Source organism: Papio anubis, chromosome 2, assembly GCF_008728515.1.
Source record: "Papio anubis isolate 15944 chromosome 2, Panubis1.0, whole genome shotgun sequence".
NCBI lineage: Eukaryota > Metazoa > Chordata > Mammalia > Primates > Cercopithecidae > Papio > Papio anubis.
In genome coordinates, this window is record NC_044977.1 from 61,345,955 (window position 1) to 61,354,193 (window position 8,239).

An 8,239-nucleotide genomic window follows, 5' to 3' on the forward strand; every position below is an offset into this window, starting at 1 on the left:
AAGATGTATGAACATTCATATACCAGTCTTTGGACATATGTTTTCATTTGTCTTGGATAAATACCTATGTATATTTCCTGGGTCATATTGTAGGTGTATGTCAACTTCTCAACAAACTGCCAAACTAACCACCATGGTTTAATTTCAAAATAATTGTGCTAAGTGAAAGGAACCAGAGAAAATAATGCATATATTATGATTTCGCTTATAGAAATTTTTGACAATCCAAACTGACCCATAATGGCGGAAGACAGATCAGTATTTGAGAAAGGAGAAAGATTACAAAGAGGCACAAAATCTGGGGGTATGTTTGATATGTTCATTGTCTTGATTGTGGCAATGGTTTGATAGGTGTAGAAAATATACATATATATACATATCAAATTGCACACTTCAAATATGTACAATTTACTGTATGTCAAATATATCTCAAAGTTGTTTCAGCATAATAAAACACTGCTTTCAAATTAGCAATACAAGTTATTAAACATCTAAGAGCAAATGTAACAATAAATATCTAAGAGCAAATGTAACAATAAATAAATACCTAAGAGCAAATGTAATAGTAAATAAATATCTAAGAGCAAATGTAACAATAAATGTGCAATGCCAAAATTACAAAGTTTTTTTGAAGGACATAGAAAGATCTGAATTAATTGAAAAAGAATTAGCACAATAGCATATCTTTTCATATATAGATTCAGCATTTTTGAATTTAAATTCTTCTTTCAATTAATATATTAATCCAAAGAATCAATCAAATTTTTCTTTTTTTCCATGGTGTTGGAGAAATTGACAAATTGATTTTAAACTTCATCTGGAAAAGCAAATTTGAAACTCTATCCAAGGAATTTTTGTAAGAGAAAAATAATGATGAGGGGGTTGCCTTCTCTCAAAACATATTTTCACTCTGCAGTAATCAAAACAGTGTGATACAGAAATAGAAATTGAAGAAAGATCCATAGAAACATGAGAATTCAGCATGCCAAATTTAAGTTGACTTTTAAAATAAATAGCTTTCTATTTGGAGTGCTTAGCTATAGAGTATGGAAATGGTAGTTTTTGAGTTTAAGAGACTTTAGTTTTCAGTTTACAACTTTCAGTACTTTTTAAAATAATAAATATGGATTACTTTAAAAATATACATAAATACAAAGTAAAAAAGACCAAATTCAAGCTAAGCCACCAGATTAATTATTGTTATTTTAAGGATTGCTAATGAAGGAAATGCTACAATTTTCCCATGAGACCCTTTTCAGGTTTCCAAAATGTGTTATAAAAGGAGATCAATCCTTTCAGACAAAGAGAAATATAGTCTACTGTAAGTTCTAATACCCATTTGTTTTAGGTTAAAAAAATGTGTTCTAGAGATCTTTATTTATCTTCTAACATTGAGTTTCCAGATTGTGGATAAGTCTTTAAAATATAGGTAAAGGCTGAAACAACATTGATTTCTAACTAAGCACCAGAAAAGAAGTCTATAAATAGAATTTTTCATGGCTGCGGGGTTTTATATTAAAAAAAACCTTCATAACTATGGATGATAATATGCAGAAAAAATTTCATTAGCCAATTATAATTACATTGGTCATTATACCAAATAAAATGTCTTACATCACATCATATATATACATAAATACATATGTGCATATATGCATACATATTAGCAGATATTAAAAAGAGTGCTGTGGATCTATATACATTGCCATGGGAGGACTTTTGAGGTATAATATTGGGTGACAGAAATAAATAACAGAATTGTAAGTATAATGTGATCCAATTTATTAAAGAGGAAATCATATGCACACGTGTGTGTAGTATTGTAATTAAATGTATTTAAACACATATAAAAATACTTTAGAAGATGCATTCAGAATTCCTTTGAAGAGAGTAACCAGAACCTTTTCTCTCTTTTGTGGAATTATTTGAAGTTTTTACAACAAATGTACTTTACTTTTGTAATTTAAAACTTTGAATCAAAAATTTAATGGGGGAAGTGGATGCTTCTTAATAGATGTTGGAATAAATTGACTTGCATTTAGAAAAGTAGATTTGATTAATACTTCATACCCTATAGAAAAATAAATTCCTCTGGAATAATATTTACTGAATATTTAATTCTGTGACAGGGACTACGCTAGGATTTTTCTACATACTCATTTAATTCTCACGACCAAGAGAACGTGCTGTATAGTGCATTCCATTTATAAGAAGAGCTGGGATTTTACATATGGAAGAGTTGGCATTTTAATGCACATGCTCCTTTCTGTTCCTCCCTTTCTACTTCAGTGTTGGCTGCAATTTCTAAGGATGTCAGAAAAGTATAAAGTAGTTTCAGATAAAATATAAAGCATCCTGTTGGTTTTTGTTTTAATTGACCCAGGAAAAATTCTTAAACTTCCTTAGAAAAGATAAGAAAGAAAAAAATCAAACTTATACTCTATATCCTCATATTGTCATTTCACTGCTGGAGTGCAGTGTATTTCAAATAGTATGGGATTCACTGATAGAAGGATTCTGATTACCATCATCTCTAAGTGGGAGATCTAAATTTGACTCTGACATTGAAGCCTTCAATCATGATGTTATGACGTGAAATCAGAATGCAGTGTCATGCAGCGTTCTGTAAATAATCCTGTAATTACATCTTCTAGGCTTTTCTAAACTACAACTGTTTTCCCATGTGGCAACTTGTACTAGCTGGCATACTCAATTTATTTCTCTTTTATTATAAAAGTACTATGTGCCCATTGTTAAGTCTTTTCTTTCACATGTATGGTTAATATCCACTTCCAAAGTATAGAAACCTTTTAATGTCTATCCTCTTAGTTAAAAATCTAGGATGGCAAGGATTATGTCTATTTGTTTATCACTATATCCAAAACTCGGCTTATAGTAGTTTTTCTTTTTTTTTCTTTTTTCTTTCTTACTTTTTTTTTTTTTTTTTTTTTTTTACAGTCTCGCTCTGTCACCCAGGCTGGAGTGCAGTGGTGTGATCTCGTCTCACTGCAAGCTCTGCCTCCCAGGTTCACGCCATTCTCCTGCCTCAGCCTCCTGAGTAGCTGGGACTACAGACACCCGCCACCATGCCTGGCGAATTTTTTATATTTTTTGGTAGAGACGGGGTTTCACCGTGTTAGCCAGGATGGTCTGGATCTCCTGACTTTGTGATCCGCCCGCCTCAGCCTCCCGAAGTGCTGGGATTACAGGTGTGAGCCACCGTGCTCAGCCAGTAGTTTTCCAATAAATATTTAAGTGACACTTTTTTTGCTTTGTTTCCTATTCTAGAAATATACCAATTGTAACATAGTCAATAAGAAATAATTTAATCACATTTATTGTATTATCTTCATTATCTCTGAATATTTAGCCCTCATGTGAAACAGTTAATACCAAGAAACTAATCCACTTTCTCTGTTTTGCCTTGTGTTGCATTGTTAATACTTTCCCTGTCAGTTTTAAGAAATGTATATTCATTCAAGAGATTAGAAAGGTGTCAGGGAAACAGAACTGTGAATCAGAAGATGTGATTATCTCTATACCCTGCCAACCAGCCACGTGACCTTGATGATAACTTCCATGAGGGTAGGTTCTCAATTTTCTTCACGATCTACTCAATATTTGCCCAGCACACAGTAGTAAACTGGCAATTGTTCAGTCGTGTATTGGTCTTAAAAAGAAAACTAAAAGCCAATAGTACCTCATATTTTTAACCTAAAAGTTGGCGTAGTTCTTAATGCCATACTCAAATCATGTAGATATAATGGTCATTGAGGTAATTAATGAGTAAAAAGCCTCTGAAAGGGGATGAAGTTTGTAAGAACCAATCTAAGCAGGCTTGAGAACTTTCTAACTCCCTGTACCCCATAGCCAAAGCAGCAGGCATTTCTATAGGGCATTAGAGCTGTGCCCCAGAATGTGAAAGAATCTCACTGTGGGTACCACATCTTGCCTTCCATTTTGAGCCACCTAAACTCAGATTTTGTGAGCCAGCTTCTTTCATGAAATCTGTATCACCTTGCCTTGGGTTTTTAGATTAACTACACTTGCCCAGTTCTCCTTATCAGTTTAATTTCCGTTCCTCTCTCCATTCCCACCCTGTTCAACTAATTTTCTCTGACAGCACCCTGTCTCTCGCTGACTTTCTCAGCCTGTCCTTGCTTACACCTGCACCCAGGCCAGGGTCCTAGACTCTCACACAATATAATAAATTATTAAACTCGGTCCTTCACCAAACCTCTGGGCTGCCATGCTTCAAATCTATGTCAGTGAGAAGACGTCCCACGGAGGACAATATAAAGAATAGCATTAATTCTGCTGGACCTCCCTTTTGGTACTGGAGCCAGCAGTACCTGGCTATTCAACCAACACAAGTGGCAGCTCACAGGGTGCTGTGGTGTTTATGCTGATCAAAAACATCTGATGGACCTGGAGCTTGAGCATCCATCCACTCCAGGGGTAGGACTCAAAATATTTACTTACCTCTGAATGCTTTCTGGACTCTACTTTTTCTGGCATGGTTACATCTTTGCCTCTAAAGAAATCATGCAGGGTTTGAAATAAGGAGATGTTGAAAATTTTACCTTTCACTTTAGTCAAGTGCCTTCATTTAATTTTAAGGTTAAAAGATTAAGTTATTATTCTTTGTTGGGCAGCAACTTTATTAAATTCTTTACTAAACATTTTAGTATGGATTCCGATTCTGTGTGCCACAGCAACTTAAAAGCATTCCCTAAAGTGTTTTGCCTTTTTTAAATGAATGCCTTGTCTGAGCCTTCATTTTATCATCTGTGAAATGAGGATACAGATGGCAGCTGACATTTACAGAGCATTTGCTATGCCCCATCCTTGCTCAGCAATTTACAACAAAAGTAGCTCTAGCCAAATGAGAAGGTCCTTCCCCAGGAGGTCATTACTGTCCCCATGGCTCTGAAGGGACAGGGCGGACACCGGTTGAGGTTCAGGATTCTGCTTACCTACTTAACAATATGTCGAGTCTCTTGATATGTAGAGCAAACATAGATAGTCTTTGAGTAGCAAAGGTTGACTTTGAGAGAGAGCAGTGGTTATTTTCCATTTAATACTGTGTTGGGGAACTTATTCTCCTCCCGCATCTTTGTTCCAAAGTAGGTTGCCAGTCTTCCATGTCCTCCAAACACACATCTTGGTGCAAGAGTAAACATTTGAAGGGAAATAAAATACACAGCTATTTTCCTGTAGCACACTATGGATGGGGTGAAAGCATAGGACTCTCACATTTATTAGACTTATTCGGTTTGATCTGAACCAGAAGCTACAACTGACCATTTGTTGCCTTTTTTCTTCTCGAACACATATGAGCCTTTATTTTTTATTAAAGATGGAAATCTCTCCTGGAAGTAAATCAAATGCAGTATTAACCTTGTCATCCTGGACTTTGTAGGTTTTCTCAAGGCTTTGAAGTAAAGATGCGAGTCAACACACTGACTATAGTCAGATCTACCCCAGAAAGCTATATCCTGGAGAAAGTCACATCATACATACCTGCAAGAGAATGATGGTCACACAACACACACAGTAATGTCAAGGAATAAAAAATTCTCATACTGCTGTTATTGTTTTGTGGTTAATCATCATTCAGAATGACATACATTGTTTTATGCACAGCCCTTCAATAATAATATTTATTATGAATGGTTCATTTCAATTATTTCTAGTCCATAATATCTAGCTCTCTACAAAGGTATTAGAGTGAGGTGAATAGTGTCTCCCCCAAAATTCATGTCCATCCAGAACCTCAGAATGTGACCTGATTTGGAAATAGAGTTTTTGCAAATAAAACTTGTTAATTGAAGATGACATCAAACTGGATTAGGGCAGGCCTTAAATCCAATGACTGGTAAATATATAAAAAGAGGGAGAGGACACACAGAGATACACATGGAAAGGAATCCAGAGATTGGAGGGATGCAACAGGTCAAGGAATGCCACATATTGCTGGGAGCCACCAGAAGCTAGGAAGATAAAAGGATGAATGCTTCTCTACAGCCTTCAGTAGGAGCATGGCCCTGCCAACACCTTGATTTCAGACTTTTAAACTCCAGAAACTGGGACAATGAATTTAGATGTTAATGGTAATTTTTTATGGCAGCTCTAGAAAGCTAATATAGGTGTCAAGTGTCTCCCTTAATCGGATTTGAGTTTGAACCTGGTTCCCTCAATTATAAACTAGAGTCCTTGAGCAAGTCACACTTCCTCTCAAAATTTACAGCCTCATCTATAAAACTGAGATAATGATACTGACCTCAGGTTGCCGTAAATATTAAATGAAATGATACATGAAAAGCTCTTAGTAAAATGCTAGGCATGAAAGCAGTGCTGAATACAGCAATAGTAGCATCAGCAGTTGCTATTATTGTTCAGTGTGACAATAATGCCAGTGCAAAAAGACCAGATATTATAATCATCTTGTAGAATGAAAGTGAGTCTTATACCTCCCCTATAAACTTAAAATCTTTTACTTGAGTGATATGAAAAACAAAAAATAAAAGCAGGTCTTTGTTATCCTAACATGTTGGTAATCTGAACCCCTTGCCATATCCATCTCAAACTCTGAATTCACTTGCTTTCTGGTCCCTACTGTATATACTTGATATTCATTCTTATTCTTATGATCTTCGTTAGTCTCTGACCTTCAGCACAATTTCTATAGCTTTGACCTTTAGCTTCCCAATTTTACTATAATGAGACGCTGACTTTGGTATTCCCATTTCCTAACGTGTTGCTCTCTATAGCTGCATATCAACAGCAGGTGGTAGAGAAAAATCCAGAAGGGCAATTAGAGCATGATTATCTGAGGGCTTAGGCAATAGAAAATTAGGTAACAGCTCAAGGAGGCAGCAGCTGTGGAGACAGGCTACAGGGAAAGTGATTGTAGGTTTGTGTTTTGGTCATCTGTTACTAGTAGACAGTTGCTTTAAAGTGTTCCTGATCCCCTGGGTTTTAGATAAACCTAAGACCAAGTGGAAAGAAAAATGGATAAATATATGTGATATGAATGATATGTTTAGATGTCACTTTAAAATATAATGTAATTTGTAGAATCTTAGTGTTTCAGTGGACTGTAGAAAATCGCATAGCCCAGAAATTCTTTAATCAAAGTTTAGAATATTTTCTATACTACAATGTCTCCTACATACACACACAAAATTAAACATACAGTTTTTCATAGACTGCCTGAACTTGGGAACTAGACATCACATAAAGAACCCCTGACTAGACCTAAATATTGGTGTGTTTAAATGAGGTAATGTAAGTCTAGGCAGGATGCATAATCTGTCCAGGATAGTATGAAGTTTAAGTGACAATGCCAAGACCAGAACCTGAAATTCCTAAATGCTGGCTCTACAGGATATTGGTAGAAAAAGAAAAAAAAAATGATCTCGATTTTAGTCAGATTAACCTGAATGAGCCAGAGAAGCAATTTTGGGTGATAAGGGGAGGAAGTTTAAGTCTTTGGTTCTTAAATGGGCAGTGATGCAGTAAAAAGTTGGCTTGGCAGATCTTAAAGGAATGCTTATAGTTCTTGTAGACCAGTGGAGATCACCAGTTAGTGCATCCAAGAATACTTAAAATTGAATGACTCCATTTGAATTCCTGTGCAATCTGAAGCATAAGAATTTCGTTTGTTGAGAGAAAGGTGTATTTTGAAAAAAAAAAAAAAAATGGTTCCTCATTTCGATTTTCTCATTAGCTTCCTGAGTATCTTTAAGCAAATCATCTAACCAAGTCATCTATGAAATAAAAGAGGTTTTACTGGGGGAAGCTTAAGGTACCTCCTAGCTTGAAAACGTAATGACCCAATGATTTGTTTACTGGGACTTAAAGAGATCTGAAGCTTTGCTTGTATTTGTTTGCTGATGCATATGAGAAATGTTCAGTCCAGGAGACACTGGTTTCTGCAGTAAATGTAATGTCAACCGGGCTGCATTTCTCCCATTACTGGAATTTGCTTCTCAGAACTGTGAGTGATGTCACATGGCTGTTCGTCTATGCACAGCAAGACACTTCCAACAGTTTCATCTTGGGAGTGTGATAGTGTCCTACAAGGACTTGTAAAAGAAGGATTCCTGAAATATTGTATCATCAATGGTTCAATATTTACCTAGTAAAATTGAAAAAGAGCATCAAGATGATCTATAGTCACTTTGCTCCAAGGTACAAATGTCATATTGGAATAAAATCCATTACTGTAATAAAT

General features: G+C 35.5%; 1 long non-coding RNA gene across 3 annotated transcripts in view; it reads left to right on the plus strand.

The window, feature by feature from the left end:
* LOC110742542 overlaps window positions 1–7,704 on the plus strand; it is a 70,577-nt gene extending 62,873 nt beyond the window's left edge. For 2 of the 3 annotated variants that reach the window (XR_002520333.2, XR_004182126.1), the window contains exons 4-5: window positions 212–304; window positions 3,457–5,057. This is a non-coding gene — a long non-coding RNA (uncharacterized LOC110742542). Of the gene's footprint in view, window positions 1–211; window positions 305–3,456; window positions 5,058–5,422 lie in introns of those variants that run through there. The other variant, XR_004182125.1, reaches the window with a different exon arrangement.
* Window positions 7,705–8,239: the final 535 nt, after the last annotated feature.